The sequence below is a fragment of the Diceros bicornis genome, chromosome 10, assembly GCF_020826845.1.
Source record: "Diceros bicornis minor isolate mBicDic1 chromosome 10, mDicBic1.mat.cur, whole genome shotgun sequence".
NCBI lineage: Eukaryota > Metazoa > Chordata > Mammalia > Perissodactyla > Rhinocerotidae > Diceros > Diceros bicornis.
Window position 1 is genome coordinate 37,140,287 of NC_080749.1, and position 19,136 is coordinate 37,159,422.

Consider the following 19,136-nt stretch of genomic DNA (forward strand, 5'->3'; position numbering starts at 1 on the left):
GCATGTGTGCAGGGCATATGTATATATATATTTTTCTGAATCAGTTTTGATTAAGTTGGAAATATGCCCATTTACTTAGTGTGTACTGAAGGTTTGTATTTTTTCCCTAATATATATATATTTTTTCCTTAATATATACACTTAGTCTATTCTTTTATTGATACTGTCTACCACTTTCATAATGTAACAATAATGAAATTAGCTAGTAACTTCTTCATTCTTCCCTCCCTTTGCCCCAGAATTCAGTTAGAAATGATAGTCTCTTATATCAATTCACATCCTATGAGGTAGTGAATTTGTGTATTCCATGCACTCTGCCTATCTTACTATTTATTAGCTGTAATATATTTCTTTTGTCAGAAAACATATTTACACTGTATTTGGTCATGTTATCTCCATTGATTGGTGTTAGCTTTACAGTTACATATATTCAATTTATTTTAGTCATAATTTTAAAGTTAAAATGCTGAAACTTCTCCTGAATTCACTCCTTAGATGGTGGGCTCCTTCTCTAATAAATTCTCAGCGATGGATCTTGGGATCAATATTCCCTGTGCTCTTGCAAATTTATAACAGTGTGATTGAAAATCAGTTTGGCTTGGTTTAAAGTCCTGAGCTCACACTTTTCCTTGAGTATTTATATCTCCATTGTTATGTATTATGAAGTATTGCTGTTGATGTTTGTTGCCAATCTGATCATTTTTCCCTTATACCTGATTTTGTCTTTTTGCCCAGATGCTCAAGAATTCTTTCTTTAACTTTAAGCCCAATGGTTTTACTAGAAGTTGTCTCACTGTTGATCATTCTCCAATAATTTTTCCAACTACACAATGTACCCTTGCAAATATGCAGGTTCAAGCCTTTTATTTTTTAGGATTATATGAGTTATAATACTATTATTTGTGATGATAATATTTTTTCCTTCTTAGGATCACCTCTTATATCTGTTATAACTTCTTTTTTTATCTATCTACTTACTTACCCACCCATGCATCCATCCATATGTATAATTTCTGTTTGTTATTTTTCCTCCTTTTTATTCTTTGTTTTCATTATTTTGTCTTCCATGGTATCTCTTCATTCAAATTTATTCTAGCTGAGCTTTCCTTATTGGAAAAAAAGCTTTTTCTTTTTTTTTTCTAATTCTGCACTTATTTCTGAAAACTCTATTTTCAAGTCCTCCTCTTGTTTTATAATCTCATTTTTGACATGTTCACTTTCTGATTTATACTTTTCATAGAGCACTTTAGAAATTTCTTAATTTACATTTGCTCTTTTCCTCTGTTTACATGCTGTGGTACTGTTGACTTTGTAGTCAGTGGCTTCACTTTTTGATAGCTCTCTTCTGCTGTAACTGCAAAGGATTAAAAATATAACTTCTTTGTGTAGCCATGTTCACAGTTCTAGGAACTGCCTTTTTGAGACTTCTTCCCATCTACTACCCAGAATATGAAACTTCTTTCTTCTTTATTCCTAGGGTTTTTGCCTCTCATTTTGCCATCTTTTCATAGAAGCTTTTTATTCCCTTGGGTCTCTGTCTTTCCATAAGAGAATTTTTGTTCAATAATTCCAAAATCCTTCATGGGTGGACTTAACTATTGCCCTCTGATATTTTCCTTATTTTGGAACTCACCCTCAAATTGGAGCCAGTGTATCCTTATTCAACTTTCATGGATTATTCTTAGATCTGCATGGCTGAGGATTCCAAAGAGAGAGTACTCTCCTTTTGCATGTGAACTTTTTGGGTTACTTATTATTTCTGAGCTCTCAGTACCACTGGAGCTTCCCTTTCTCTACCCTACGTGATCTTTGTCTTGCATAGGTCATGCTACAGGTGGTGGTTTGACACCACCAACTTGTATTCTCAGAAGCTGATAGGGATATTTTGTCACTAGATTTTTTCTAGACATCAATGGATTTTCTTTTCTTTTCACTGTCCTAGTTATTTATTTGTTTTTATGAAAAGATTGGGGAGATTTGATGAGTGCATTAATAAATCTCTTTACTACATGCTGCGGTCACTCTCAATTCTCTATCTTCTCCATTTTCACAATTCACTGTGAATAATAATACTATGTTAAAATAATATTCATTTTGTTTTTTAAAAGAAGTGGAGAAGTAGAAGTGTATTTTCATTGTCGTTAGAAAGAACAAAATTTTCAGTATAAATTTTAAACAAAACAGTGGTATTCTCATGAGACTCACACTGTTTTTTGAAAACATCAATATTTTATAAAGTGCTTGCCAATCAAATATGTGCAAATAGTAGATGTTCATATTTAACTGACCCTGTGGAGATAAAGTTCAAGTGGGGTCAATATATTAGCATTAGTTGTTTTTTGGGAGTTAAAAACATTGTTTCTGATTGAAAAAGAAAATCTCAATGGAGTCTGTACTAAGGCTGAAGGTCAGCAGTGTGGGTAAATTTGACTGGTGATCTTTGGAAAACAGTTACAAAATTGCTATCCTATGGTGTGGCAGACTAAGTTGACTTGCAATGAGTCATATCCTTGTGCCAAAGGTCCCTCTGTTGATTAGGTTACATTATATTGAACAAGTGATGGAATTTTGCTCCTATGATTATGTTAACATTGTATAAGATTCTGTGTTAGTAGAACAGAGTCAGAGACCCTTCTGCTGGCCTTGAAGAAGCAGCCAGCCAGGCTGCGATCTGCCTATGGAGAGGGCTGCAATGCAGGGAGCTGTGGGCAGCCTTGGCCGTGAGGGTGTCTTCCAACAGCCGTGAGGAAATGCATTCTCCTAATAAGCTGATGCTTGGATGCAGATTCTTACCTAGGTGAGCCCTCAGATGAGAACCCTCAAAAGCCTGAGCCTAAGCTGTTGTGCTTTGAGTCCTGACCCACGAAAGCTGTGAAATAATAGATGTGTGCTGTATTAGGGTGCTAAATTTTTGGTAATTGGTTGTGCATCAATAGAAAACACATACAGCATTACTAAGAGAAAAATTGAAGGGAAGGGAGAAGGGAAAGGAGAGAGCAGGAAGGGAAAACACATCAAGGGATGTGCTTTGGCTATGTGATGTCAGTAAGAGCTGGAACCTCTCAAATCCAGTGGCTTTTCTCCAAATAAATTAGAAAATGATAGTGAACTTCCAGAATTAACATTAATTACTAGGTGGATGTTATTTCTTAGTGGTTGGCAGATCTTGTATGTAATGTCTGTTTGCTTCCAGATTACTTTTTAGCAAAGCTTAGGACCTTAAATTGTGTGTGTGTGAAGTCAAAGAGATATAATATAATATATATTATTATGTACAATATTATGTACAATAATATATACTATTATAATTTATACATAATATATAATAATATATTTATATAATATTATACAGTATATATTTTATATATAATAAAATGTAATACTATATTATAGAAATATAAAATATCTTGTGCATACTGAAACGTGCACACACACATACACACACACACTTCTGTCCATATGCCCACAGATAATTTAATCTGAAGTTATTTGACATTCGATTCCCCTATGGCTTATAATGAAAATTTCCTTCTCTGTACGGTTTATTATTTTAGGCAAAAATAAATGAAAAGAAAATACAAAAATTCACAGCAAAGACTGGTAGCTAAAAAATGTATAGTGAAATACTTGCAACTTCATGTACTGTACTGATGGGGTTTGTTTTGTTTTGTTTTGTTTTGCTGATGAAGATTCGCCCTGAGCTAATACCTGTTGCCAAACTTCCTCTTTTTGCTTGAGGAAGATTCACCCTGAGCTAACATCTGTGCCAATCATCCTATTTTGTATGTGGGTTTGCCGCCACAGCGTGGCTGCCAACAAGTGATGTAGGTCTGTGCCTGGGAACTGAACCCAGGCTGCTGAAGCAGAGCATGCCGAATTTAAACACTAGACCACAGGGCCGGCCCCCTGATGTTTTTAATACAATTGTATTTCTGCCTTTTTTATGCCCCTTAATTATATGATATCAAAGGTAATACAATACATCTTTAATAATAAAATACCTCTTTTGCTATTTTAAACAAAATTATTGGGTCAACCTGGCCGAAAGAAAAGCATGATAAATATAAACTTCAAAATATGATAGTAAATAATATTTTAAAACAGAATCCTTTATTTGGAAAATATATTTCATTATAACATTGAATCCTGGAGTTATGATAAGTCTTGGTGCTGAACTACAGTTTGGTAAGATTCAGCCACTATTGAGCCCCACAAGTATTAAAAGACTTTTAAAATAAAAGGTAGGATAATTGTAACATCTTAGAATTGGAAGACACTTTAAAAGTTTTCTATTCTAATCACATTTTATAGATGAGGAAGTGTCAGGTTAAGTCACTCATCCAAGGAACCACAGTGGCCAAGTGACCAAAGCAGGATTTGAAACTGTGTCCTGATTTATTTGTACTTCACTGTTCTTTCCATTATTCTGTTGTGCTTGGACATTGACCAGTAGACCGCAAGATAAATATTTACAGTGATAAATATTTATTGAGTGATGTCTATGTTCTATTTATTGAGTCACAACATCCCAATGGAGTCAACCCTGTTATTATCCACAATTTATAGGTGAGGAAACTGAGGCTTCTTGAATCTATGTAATTGCCCAATGTCATGTCATGAATAAATGGGGAAGTTAGGATTCAAACTCTAGTTGTCTGGCTCTGGAGCCGGGAGTATTCACCATAGTTCTAGCAGTCAGTCTTCTGTCCTTCACTTCATTCCAACTAAGTCAGGGACACACTCGCATTCTCATGAACCTTATGACTTGAGCACATAAAAGGAATTTTACTCCCCGAAATATAGAGAATTCCTGATTAATCCAAACAAACCATTTTAAATGAGGAAACCAACTAGATTTAGTGATGTTTCCAATGTCATGTGGTTAGGGGTGAGGACAGGTCTAGAACAACCAGAGCTTGCTCTTCGTAGTTTAAAAAAAAAAAAAATCAAAGATAAATGGACACACACTGACTGATTAAATTGGGCAAGGCCAGAATAAGCAAATAGTGGAGAAAGGGGCTATGGCGGTAGTGTGTGTTCTACAAAGAAGACTTAATAGTAACAGATGAATGAGAAACAGTAGTGCTAAAACTGCTCTGACATTCTTCCTTTTATCTCACACTCTTCTTTTTTGTTTCTTGCTTCTTCTTTTGCTTTTCTCACCTTTTTCTATCTGTTAGTTCCACCTCAATGCCCTAATGCATGCCCAAGTGGGGCAGGATGTGGTAAACATTGTCAAGGATGGGGAATTCCAGGCTGTTTCTTGTCTTTTTGAATCATGAGCCTGACTGAATCAAAAAGAAATGAATTCTGGGGCCTGCCCCATGGCATAGTGGTCAAGTTCCGCGTGCTTGGCTTTGGAGGCCTTGGTTGGCGGATTCCCATCCCAGTCGCAGACCTACACCACTCATCAGCTGTGCTGTGGCGGTGACCCATATACAAAATAGAGGAAGATTGGCACAGATGTTAGCTCAGGGCGAATCTTCCTCAAAAAATAAACAAATAAACTTATTCTGTTCTTCATTTCTGCTGCCTTCTCACTGGAGTTGGCAGAAGAGCCTGGTTGAGACGGTTGGGAGTCAGAGATGAGAAAAATCCACTGAGCTTGGAATGCACCTCAGAAATCAGCTGAGTGTGGGATTCTAGAGAAGCAGATGCATAATGCATATCAGACTGTGGCTACCTTAGGATATTTTCCATGATGAGGTGACATGGTTGAGAAAAAAGTCTGGAAACTAGCATTGGTGAAAATCTATGCAGGGACTTGGAGTTCTGGTGAGGAGTGAGTGACAGGTGAATGTCCTGGCTTGCAGGCAGAGCATGGTTTCAGAAAAGCTTGGGAACAGACAATAGGTCATTGTCCAGAGACACTCAGCCTATCAGCACCAAGAAAATCCAGTGAGAATCACAGAGACTGCAGGCCATGGTAAAAATAGGAAGCAGAACAGTGAGACTTCTGTCCAGAAAGGACTGAGATGTGAGGCAGGACATTCCTGGACAGATCCTTGAAAACAGAAACCAAGTAACAGGAACTGGGTTACTAGAGAAGAATTGCTTAACAAGCAAAAGGCAAGAGCTGGTTATAGAAACAGGCTGTATATATAAAAGAGCTGGTTATAAAAAAAAAAAAATGCTAGTCTAGAGAAATATCAAGAACTACAGCATTGATATTACCAAACTACTGAATTCCTGGATAGGATTTTTAAGACATCGCCCTGTATATTTGATTCCAGAATCTGTGGCAGGGCTTAGCATGTAGGTCACAGAGCTTAACTAGCATTTGGTTTGGGCATCTGTGGAATGCAGGCCAGAGAAATGCTTTGGCTTCCTTAATGCTTCCATCGAATTGTTTCCTCTTGTTCTGGCCAGGTGATTTCTGCTATCTCCATTTCCCACTCTGCAGACAGAAATGCTCAAATGATAGATTGGGCCTGAAACTCTAGTTTTGGATTTACTTTCATAAAGGGAATGTTTGTTTAACTTTAAATTTCAAATGTTAAGCATAGATTAATTTATGTCATGAGGCCAAAGTATCATTATTTGTTTCTTTGAATCTGCTATTTTGTATATTAAAATTTAAATATTTTATCAAGGGTTTTAATAACATTAGAAAGTCTAAAACTCTTACTTAAATACATGGCCATCAAGTGGTACTGGGTTCTTAGACTGTAAAAGAAAGTATGTTTTTTAAAAATTCATATATCTCCTCCACAACAGTGAATTTTTTATGTTTTGTTGAATAAAAGTACAATTTCTTAATAATATTTCAGAGATGATATTTTTCTACTAATTGATATACATGCCTGAAAGTGCACATATCATAAACGTACAGTTCAATAAATTTCTAAAAGCTGAACATACCCATGTAACCAGGGCTCAAATACAGAAAGAAAAAAATAAATAAATAATACCAGCCCCTAGTCAGTACACAGTTCGCAAAAATTACTGCTATCCTAACTTGTAGCATCATGGATTAATTAGATTATGGGTTAGTTTCTTTTTTTTTTTTTTTTGCTTGTGATATAGATATTTTTTTATTCATTCTTTTTTATATATTATATATTAATAAAATTAATAATATTTATTAATAAATGTATTCTTTTGAGTCTAAATCTTTTCTCTCAACATTGTTTTGGAATTTACCTATAATATTAAAACAAGTTTATAGTTCATTTATTCTCATTGTTGTGTAGTATTTCATTTGGTGAATGTGTCACAATTCATTTATCCTGATGAACATTTGGGTAGTTTCTGACTTAGGGCTATTATGAATAGTGCTACTATGAACATCTTAGTGCATGTCTGTTGGAAAATATATGTATGTATTTCTGTTGAGTGTGGTGGAATTCTGGGCCATGGGTTATGCTTATGTTCAGTTTTAGTGGAAGCTGCCAAATAAGCAGTGCATGAGAATTTGAGTCTTTCTATATACTTTTCAATACATTTTCTGTTTTTATCATTTCAGCCATTCTAGAGCCCGTGTACTGATATGTTTGCGGTTTTAACTTTCATTTCTCTGATGACTGATAAGCTGAGCAAATTTTGATTACGTTTATTGAATAGTTGGATATACTCTTTTTTTAATTGTCTGCTCAAGTCTTTTGTATATTTTTCCATTTGTTTCCTTTTTTTTAATTGATTTTGAGTTCTTTACGTAATTTGATGTGAATGCTTTGTTGAATATATGTGGCATAAATGTCTTCTCCCTCTTTCTGGGATTGCCTTTTTATTCTTAATGTTCTCTTTTGATAAGCACAAGTAATTAATTTTAACATAGTTAAATTTATCAATTTTTCTGTCATTGTGTAGACAAAGACAAAATCTTTGCCTACTGCAAGGCTACAAAGATGTTCCATTTTTCTCTAAATATTTTATTGCTTTATTTTCTACATTTACATCTGAAAATCATTTAGAGTTGACTCTTTGTGTATGGTGTGAGGTAGAGGGTCAAGATACTTCTGCACCCCTCATATAGATATTAATTGCCCCAGAATTATTTATTAATGACACCATCTTTGCCCCACTATATTGCAGTGATATATTTTGACATGACATTTCTAGAGGAATTTTCGAGCGAAAGAAATCTTCAAGGCACATGCTATCACCTTTCTTACTGATACTTTCTTAAACTCTTCTTTGATTTGTCCTAAATTTTAGATCTCAATGAAAAACAATCTTGGCTAGCAATGTGTCTTAAAATTTCAAGGCTTCAGTGTCAAAGCGTTGCCCAATTGCTTACCTTTTATAAGCCAAACATCATTTCTTTGTCAGACACAGGTAGTTGATTTCCTTATCACTGTTCTTCCAGTCAATTAAAAGAATACCCTTAGTTTGCCTTTCTAACTCATAGAATAGCTGCTTCCTTTCTATGAAGCAGAAAATTTAATAAATATATAAATATCCATATTAGGCCTTGAAAACACATGAAAACATTGTGTCTATTTTTCTTAACAAAAAGAGAAAAGCTTGCTTTTTCTAGTGCCCTCTCTCTCAATTTTCTTTATGGGGTACTATAGTCTAGCTATATATATATTTGCAAAAGATATTTTTAGTTTCTTAACAGTCTTGGACAAGTTTGGACTGGTGGCTTTAGGCCACTAACTATTTCAGACGCAACATCTCTTTCATAAAAGAGTGCATCCTTGTAATGGACAAAATATTTTGAAAAAAAGTCAAAATGTTTTAAAGATAAACATAAAATATTTTGTTCCTATGTATGACTGAAAATTTTTACCTAATTATATTCAACAAAGGTATATTGACGGAAATTTACTCTATACTCTAAACATAGTGACAATTCATCTCTGTATATACATATATATTTATAATCATACACATATATATTCACACATAAGAACATATAAAAGACCCTTTTATTCAAGGAGCTTGTAATCAAAATGTATGTCTGTGCATACATATATATATATAATTTTATACACATGCATATTATTTTCTAAGTATCGATGTGCACTTAGAATCTTTTTTAATGTTGTAAACTCTAAATTCCTAAAGAAACTTGGCTTTAAAATAGTTCTCTTTGCACATTTACCACCACACCAATATATGTGATAAGTGATTTTTGACGTCAATTCTTGAGGTTAAGCCTCAAAGTTAGGTCTATAACTGAGTCAATAAAACATTTTTTCTTTCCTGCTGGGTTGTTATAGTTTAATTTTATCTCAAGGAAAATAACATATACAAAACTAATTTTAATCTTAAGTCTTATTCCAGTAGATGACCTAAGATTTAAATTCATAAGCTGTAATATCAACTCTAAGACAACACATTTGGCCCAGAGCCATTATAATAGCAGCGTAGGACAGTTGATGTCATTAGATCATGGAGAAGTCAGATTACGCAGAGTAAAAGACAATGCATCACTTGTTAAGTGAAACCTCTTCTCCGTGCTGAAAATTCACAAAGGGAAAATGAAGTGTACGAAGAAGACTGATTGGCAGCAACCTCGGCTGTAGACCTGTCAAAGAGTGGAAACAAAGATTTGAAGATTCTGAAGGCACAAAGCCAATAGCTTTGGTTGTTTAAGCCTAGAAAAAAGACACAAAATGAGAACAAAAGTTGACTGTGATTTTGTCTCAGAGAGTGAGAACCGTTTCACCTGCGAGATAGTGGATGTCCAGGAACTGCAAGTCAACAGAGCAGGATCAATGTTGTGTGGTCTACAGCAGTGGTCAGTAAGCAGTAAGCAGTATTTTATGGAGTTAATCTCTCAAATGCTAAGATTGATCAGGTGTGTGAAACACATTGGCATCACTCCTGGGGTTGTTAGCAGTCACCTGCAATTTTAAAGTGGATTACACAGGGGACCATTAAAAAGATATAAACGCTATGAGCGCTTACATAATACAGTTTTCACGGCTAACATGACAATTACATCAGATAATGAGCAAAAGTCTTCTTGGCTGGGCTAGTTATCTGGCCAATAAATTCTAGTCAATCACAAGAAACAACCTTAACCTTACAAAGTTTCTAATGTCTTCTGGGGTCTCCTAGGCATAGGGGTTTTTACTGAGTGGGGAGCAGGGAAACTGCAGCAAAATGCAGCTTTCACAGAGGTTTTAGCTCATAGCATGGGAAATTCTAAAATCATGCCTTTAGGTGATGGATTTTTGTGCCACTCTCTCCAATCTAGGCATTAAGATCTATCCTGGATGTTGTCAACTCTAGATTTCTTGGAAGATCCAACCAGGACATCAAAATGGCTTTGCCCAGGAATCTTCTGGTTTAAAAAAAAAAAAAAAGACATGGAAAGTTTTTTTCTAGTGTAGTATCCCAAGTTTTTACTTGCTAATGTAGGCTTCTAAGTCATATGGCTTTCTATCTACAATTAAGATGATTATGAAACATATTGTTAAGCCATCAAAAGAAGTGAGGTCAGTCAGGTAGAGAAAGTCACATGTTTTCCAGAGGAACATTTTGAGGAAGGAATATGTTACTTTTCTTGTAACAGCTAGATCTTAAATTAGCATGAGGGAAGCCATCTTAGGGAAAGGAAGCAATATTGTAACTATGACCCTGACTCACTAGTCTCTGAGAATGCACTCTAGCCTGCATATAGCCTAGATGATTAAGCACCTCTCCCTTTTGCAAAATATGTTATCTGCTAGTTCTATGATTCTTGCTTACATATATCTCCCAGCCATGATAAGACAATAACTTTGTTCTCTGAGTTCCAGAGGAACATGATGACCTCCAGAAAGAAAAACTCTGCGTTGGTATCCAACACAAATGACAGAAGAAAGAGATGATCTGGCACCTTGAAGTTCGTCACACTGGATGCCAGCTGTCCCTAAATCCCCTCCTTCCCTGCCCATTTACCCTATATAACTGCCTCAAGATTCTGTCTGATTTTAAGATGGTTCTTTAGGACACTAGTCCACCATCTTCTGATTACGCTAGCTAATCGTATAAACTTTCCTTTCTCAACCACTAAGTCATTTGCAAATTGATTGGCACCAGATTGTGGCAAGCAGAACGAGCCTCTTTTTGCTCGGTTACATTCTGATTGTAATGTTATTTTGAAACATTTTTTATTTTTAATTTATAAAATAACCACATGTTAAAAATGATCTGTAAGACACAATACAAAGATGATTGAGTATAATTTGAGACAAGGTGTAGAATGGCACAAATGTTTCCCTGTTTATTCCTTATAGAATTTTACATAATTCATTGGCTTGAATATGGTGAACTGTAGCCTACTTCCTTCTTTGTGATTTCATGAGATGGAGAAAGCATTCCATCTCAAGCACTCACAAAAAGCTCCCATGAGTTTTAGTTTAGCTCAGACACTCAAATTTGATTTTTGATATTTTCTCATCTCTTCAGGGAAACAAAGTGTCGTACTTACATGAAACACAGAATGGAAGGTAAAATGAAAGGTTTATGTGGATCCTAATGGTTTTCTGTAAAGTAAGGCATCTTTCATACACTTGAGTCCTCTGTAAGTTACTTTATTCTGTAGAAAATTTCATGGTTATAGAGAAATTTGTAGAATAGCCAACTTGAACAAATGCTTTCCAACAGCACAAAATTCCATTTTACCAAAAAAGTGCTGCTAGAGATAAGCCACACCATCTTGTTTCCTGCTCTCTTTGGAGAACTGAGTGAATAATCAATAGGCCCACCTGGAAACTCAATTTTAGCTGAGGGACTCCAGAATATCCACGTATATACCTGGTGACAAAACCAAGACAGTGCAGTATGAGTAAGATTTTGCAAGAAAAATCCACACTTAAGTGGACAATTGATGCAAGAGGACCGAGAGGGGACAGAAGAGACCTTGATTTTAAAAAAACAATATAGCAAAGACGGAAAAGAAAATTTATTTCTTTCCAGTTCCATTGAAATATAATTGACATATAACATTTATTAGTTTAAATTATACAACATAGTGATTTGATACATGTATATATTGCTAAATGATTACCACATAAGTTTAGTTAACATCCATCACCACGTAGTTACAAATTTTTTTCTTGTAATGAGAACTTTTAAGATCTAATCTTAGAAACTTTCAAATACACAGTACAGTATTGTTAACTATAGTCACCATGCTATACATTACATTCCCAGAACTTATTTATCTTATAACTGGATTTTGTACCTTTTGACAACCTTCACTCGTTTCCCCTACCCTTACCCCCTGCCTCTGGCAACCACCAATCTGTTCTGTTTATATGAGTTTAGTTTTTTAGATTCCACATCTAAGTGAGATTATATAGTGTTTGTTTTTCTCTGTCTGACTTATTTCACTTAGCATGATGCCCATGTTGTCGCAAATGGCAGGATTATTTTTTTTAATGGCTGAAAAATATTCTATTGTATTTATATCCCACATTTTTTTTTATCCATTCATCCATCCATGGCCACTTGGGTTGTTTCCACATCTTGGCTATTGTAAACAATGCTGCAATGAATATAGGGGAGCAGAAATCTCTTTGAGATAGTGATTTCATTTCCTTTGGATATATAGCCAGAAGTGGGATTGCTGGATCATATGGTAGCTCTATTTTTAACTTTATGAGAAACCTCCATACTGTTTTTCATACTGGCTGCATCAATTTACATTCCCACCAAGAGTGCACAAGGGCTTCCATTTCTCCACATCCTCACTAATGCTTATCTCTTGTCTTTTTGATGACAGCTATTCTTACAGGTGTGAGATAATATCCCATTTTGGTTTTGATTTCGTTTCCCTGATGATTAGTGATGTTGAACACCTTTTCATGTATCTGTTGGCCATTTGTATGTCTTCTTTGGAAAAGTGTCTATTCATTTACTCTGCTGATTTTTTAAATTGGATTTTTTTTTTTGCTATTGAGTTGTATGAGTTCCTTGTATATTTTGAATATTAACCCCTTATCAGATATAGGATTTGCAAATATTTCTCCCATTTCTTTAGATTGCCTTTTCATTTTGTTAATGTTTTCCTTTGCTGTGCAGAAGCTTTTTAGTTTGATGTCATCCCACATGTTTATTTTTGCTTTTATTATTTTTGCTTTTGGTGTCAAATCCAAAAAATCATTGCCAAGACCAATATCAAGGAGCTTACTCTCTGTTTTCTTCTATGATTTTTATGGCTTCAGCTCTCATGTTCAAGTTTTTAATCCATTTTAAGTTGATTTTTGTGTATGGTGTAAGACAGGGGTCCAGTATCATTCTTTTGCATGTGGCTGTCTAGCATTCCCAATACCATTTATTGAAGAGACTGTCTTTTCTCTATTGTATATTCTTGGCTCCTTTGTTGAAAATTAATTGACAATATATACATGAGTTTATTTCTGGGCTCTCTATTCCTTTGATCTATGTGTCTGTTTCTATGTCAACATCATACAGTTTTTACTACTATAGCTTTGTGATATAGTTTGAAATCAGGAAGTGTGATGCCTCCAGCTTTGTTCTTCTTTCTCAAGATTGCTTTGGCTATTTGGGGGTGATTTGTGGTTCCATAAAAGTTCTAAGATTGTTTTTTCTATTTCTGTGAAAAATGCCCTTGGAATTTTGATAGGGGTTACATTGAATATGTAGATTGCTTCGGGTAGTATTGACATTTTGACAACTCTTTATCTCTGTTTCAATTCTGAAGGACAGTTTTGCTGTGTAGACTCTTCTTGGTTGGCAGTTTTTCCTTCCAGCACTTTAAATATATCATGCCACTCCCTTCTAGCTTGCAAAGTTTCTGCTGAAAAATCTGCTGCTAGTCTTTTAGGGGTTCCTTTGTATATCACAAGCTGCTTTTCTCTTACTGATATTTTTATTTTTAAATATTTTTCATTGAGGTAACATTGGTTTATAACATTATATAGATTTCAGGTGTACATCATTACATGTTGACTTCTGTATAGACTACATTGTGTTCACCACCAAAAGTCTAATTGTCATCCGTCACTGTACACATGTGTCCCTTTATCCTTTTCACCTTCTCCCCACCCCCTTCCCCTCTGATAAACACCAATCTGTTCTCTGTATTTATGTGTTTGTTTGCTTGTTATCTTCCACATATGAGTAAAATCATATGATATGTTTCTTTTTTCATCTGACTTATTTTGGTTAGCATAATACCTTCAAAGTCCATCCATGTTGTTGCAAATGGCAAGATTTCGTCTTTTCTTTGTGGCTGGGTGGTATTCCATTGTATATATATACCACATCTTCTTTATCCATTCATCTGTTGATGGACACTTAGGTTGTTTCCAAGTTTTGGTTACTGCGAATAAGGCTGCAATGAACACATGGGTGCATACAGTACAGAGATTCCTCAAAAAACTAAAAATGGAACTACCATATGATCCAGTTATTTCACTTCTGGGTATTTATCCAAAGAACATGAAAACACTAATTTGAAATGATATATGCATGTCTTGCTGCTTTTAAGATTGTCTCCTTGTCTTTAACTTTTGATAGTTTAATTATAATATGCCTTGATGTGGTTCTTTTTGGATTCTTCTTCTTTAGCACTCTCTGAGTTTCCCCGATCTGGATGTCTGTTTCTTTCCCAGGTTAGAGAAGTTTCCAGCCATTATTTCTTTGATTAAGCTTTCTTCCCCTTTCTCTCTTCTCCTTCTGAGTCCTATAATGTGAATATTGGTCCACTTGATATTGTCCCATATATTCCTTAAGCTATCTTCACTTTTTTTTCATTTTTTTTTTTCCTTTTTGCTCCTCTGGATGAATTCCATTGCCTGATCTTTGCATTCACTAATCCTTTCTTTGATTTGATTTAGTCCGCTGTTGAACCCCACTATTGAATTTTCAGTTCAGTTATTGTATTCTTCAGCTCTGTTGTTTCTGTTTGGTACGTTCTTATCTTTTCTATCTCTGTGAAATTCTCACTTTGTTCATGCAATGTTTTCCTGCCTTAGTGAGCATCTTTATGATCAATTATTTTGAACTCTTTATCAGGTAGATCACTTACCTCCTTTTCATTAAAGTTTGTTTCTCGAGTTTTGTTTTTTCATTTTCCTTGACTCTCTGTGTTGATTTGCGCACATTAGATGAAACAGTCACTTCTCCCAGCCTTGACAGAGTGGTCTTGTGTAGGAGATGAACCTTATCATTCAGCCCAGTCCATGCTCTTGGTTATCTCTCAAACGTTTGTGATTGTCTAAGCTGGCTTCTTTGTTCCTAGTGGTTCCCAGTAGTAGAGGGTATGCCAAGACCTGTCAGTATCCCACTGGGGAGGATCTCAGTCTACACCTGAATGCAGGCTGATTGGACATGAGGCCCTCAGGCAGCAGCTGTTAAAGTAGGCAAATAGGCTTGTTTCAGGGAAAGACTGGGAGATGGTCTTTCTGTCTGCTCCCTCTGTGCTGAGCCCGGGGGGATAGCTTCAGTGAGTCCTTAGACAGTCCAAGAATTGTTTCTTTGTTTGCTGTGGTCTTGTGAGTCTCATGGACACAAGCCCCGTTGGCTTTCAGAGCTAGGTGTTCTGGGGGCCTGTCCTTCAGGTTGAAGTTTCAAAAGTTGGGGTACTAGATGTTGGGTTCAAACCCTTCACTTCTCAGGGAGAAGCTGAGATTTGGGAGTTCCCTCTTGATTGCATGTTGCTGTGCCAGGGGTGGGGTTTATGGCAAGAGTGTGTCTCAGCCTCTTCTACCCATTTTAGTGTGGGTATTTTCTTGTTCCCCTGATGTATATGAGTCCTCTCAGCCAGTTTCTGGATTTCTTTGAGGGAATTGCTCCATGTCTGGCTGTAGATTTGGTATGTCCGTGGGAGGAGGTAAGTTCAGAAGCCTCATATGTGGCCATCTTGGACTAGAACTCTGAAAATTTATGAAAATCAAAGACAGGGGTTTTGTTGGATCTTCTAAGGGAAATAAAAAATGTAAATATAATTCTTTCCGTAAAAATACTTTTAAAATTAAATCCATTATATAGACTTCTTGTAACAAGTGCTTAAAAAGAAAGAATTATTGGCACAGAATTACTGTTAACAGAAGGACTAACAGCAAAACATAACATTGTAGTATTAATAGCAGTTACAGCAGCAAGATATACTCCAATTATCATTGCTTAGGTCCATAGTTAGTTGTGTATAAAGGAATTATTTTGGTTATCTTTTTCTCTGAACTATTAGATATTGGTGTTCATATGTAAAATTCCTGTTCATCCTTCAAGGCCTAATTCCAAATGATGCCTCCTCTCTTGCCTTCATTAATCTAATACAGATCCTTCCCACTTAGAGATCCTTATGCATCTTCTACTACAGTGCTAAACTTTTTGTGTTGTAAGTAATTGTTTACGTCTTTGTCTTCTTCATATCTTATGTCATGTTTATAACATATTATGACATGTCTTCATGTCTTGTTTGTATCTTTAGTATTTGGACAGTGTGCGGGATATTGAGTTGCCCAAAAAATCTTCATTGGATTACAAAATATATTGAAAAAGGGCTCTTCTCTAGACTGGCACTTAATTTTTAAAGTAATTCTCTTTTTGACTCAGAGTCATTTGATCAGTGAATGAATATTGATTAAGTACCTAGAATTTTCAGGCACTCTGCTACTCTGGTGTGTTCACCATTAGTATCTTTGACTTTTTTCTCATCAATTCCATTTGTTTATTTCTTCCATGGTTATTTTATTGGAAAATACAGAGCTGTTCATTTGTACTTTGTAATTTTTCATATCCTCTTTACAAGTTTGCATAAAATAAGTATCTCCAAAAGGAAAATAAAAGCTAATACTTTTTTTCAAGAATAAGTATTGGTACCTAAAATATCCTTACTGTTATCTTCTATGTGTGTGAGTGTGTGTGTGTGAGTGTGTGTGTGTGTGTGTTTGACTATTTTATCTTGTAATATCCATAAGAACTGAATCTGCTATAATTAGAAGTAAGATTCTGGATCTTTAGATAAGAGTGAAGCTTGATGTGTAAAGAAAAAAAGTTGCATAGCCATTAATTCTTTAATTCATTCATTTAACAAAGAAGTATTGATACTTTACTATTTGTAGAGACTGTACACATGCAAAAGATCTGGTTTTTGCCCACAGATCACTTTGCTTCCCTGCGTCTCCCTCTTTTTGCAATAACGGAATATACAATAATTTTGGTTATATTTATTTCTTTTCTCTTTCCTTGGGCTTTCATACATCTCTTCATAAATGGAAAATATTTAGAATTTTGTTTCCAAAACCGAGTCCTGGAAGGAACTTTGAGTCTCCTTTTTAGCAGTCACTTATAACACAAAGCAGAGCCTCCAGTTCCTGTAAGGAGAGGAGTTTATTCTTTGTACATTTTAGTATCTACATGTTTACTTGGTGGGAACCCCTAGAATATTTGGGAAAGTGCTCAAAGTTTCCTGAATGTTTGCCAACATATTTCTGACTTCCTTTCATGTTTACCATGCAATGCAGAATCAGCCATTTTTCAATCTAGTTAAGAGAATATTTGTAGTTCTTAAACCATTAATTGCATTCAATTTTCACTTGGCTTGATTAATGTTCTACATTGATGTCCATCTCAGGAATAAATACTGACTTGCCTAGTCTGGCATACAGTGATTTCTAAGGGATTTTATTTATCCCTATAAATAATTATTCTGTTATATATGTTATTGAATTTTGAACCGTTCAAATACCTGAGCAGAGTGTTTTTAAATTAGTCCATTAGAATTGATTCTAACTTAGTATTGAGTAAAACTCTGGTTACACACAATTCAACAACGTCAGGTGCCAAAAACCATTTAAAGTTTTTGGCCAAAAGAAATATATTTATCCTATTTAAAATAAGTCAAAAACTTATGTGAAGAAATAGAATTCTATTAAAATATTCCTAGCAGTTACTTTCTACCATTTTAATTATCTTAAAAATATTTATAAGAATATGGTTGTGTTGTTAAAAATTACTTATGTCTGTAGAATTGTTATCTTTGATAATAAGATCTAGAATTTTCTCATTGTCCTTTAAGTGAGTCAGATTAGCTCTACATCTCCTTGGAATAAAAAATAACAGGCTGGAAAAATAAATATCCATTTTTCTAAGTACTAAGAGACACGAATGTATAAGGTGTTTTTAGCTTTTTAGATGCTGTATTGTAACTTTACTGGGTATAAATTTGTAAGTACAGAGTGCCTTTATTGAATATAAAAAATTTTTACTTTTAAGATCATTCATTTCACCCACCCCACAATTATTTGGCCCATGAGATATGCCAGGTATAGCGTTAGGTAATAGAGAAAAAATGATAAACAAAAATAGACATGATTTCTTCTTTCATGTTGCTTGAAGTCTGATGGGCAAGCCAGGCATTAATCAAATAATCACAAACATAATTGTAAAATTACAGCTGTGAAACGTGCTGTAAAGGAGGTGTGCATGAGAGTCCGCGGTAGGGAGATGTAACTTAGCATGGACGTTGCTATAATCTGAATGTGCTCCCCCAAATTCACATATTGAAACTTAATCCCCAACGTGATGATATTTTGAGGTGGGGCTTTTGGGAGGTGATTAGGTTATGAAGTTGGAGCCCTCATGAATAGCATTAGTGCCTGTCTAAAAGAGGCCCCAGGGACATCCCCTGTCCTTCCCTTATGTGAGGACACAGCAAGAAGAAGGACATTAATGAGGATGCAAGCTCTCAAACACCGAATCTGCCAGTGCCATGAATTTAGACTTCCCAGGTTCCAGAACTGTGAGAAATAAATGTTTTTTATTTGTAAGCCACCCAGTTTACGGTATTTTTGTTATAGCAGCCCAAATAGACTAAGACAGAGGTCAAGGAAGACTTCTAGGAGGAAGCATCGCTTATACTGAAATCCCAAGAATTAATAGGCTTTAATCCATGAAGAAAGAAGAAAGAGCTGCAGGCTGAGGGATGGACGCTGCAAAATGGGTCCTGAGAGATCATGGCAATTAAATTACAATTGGTTATTAATGAAGCACATGAAATTGCTGATATTTGACCATTTTGACACATAAAATGGCAATTTCATGTGCTTCAACCTTATTAATGTGACAAGTATGGAAGAATTAACATACAAAAGATCACAGTTAGGAAAGCTCCGTTGTTGTTATTAGGCCTCTCTATTACTTTCTACAAGATAGAAAAAAAATCAAGGTGATAAAGTAATCATGTATAACTCCACAAATGTAGTTGTAACAAGAGGAAATTTGGT

At 35.1% G+C, this 19,136-nt stretch overlaps 1 protein-coding gene across 2 annotated transcripts in view; it reads left to right on the top strand.

Moving 5' to 3' along the window:
• GALNT13 (polypeptide N-acetylgalactosaminyltransferase 13) overlaps nucleotides 1–19,136 on the top strand; it is a 666,195-nt gene that overhangs the window by 953 nt on the left and 646,106 nt on the right. The gene's annotated exons all lie outside the window — the stretch shown is intronic.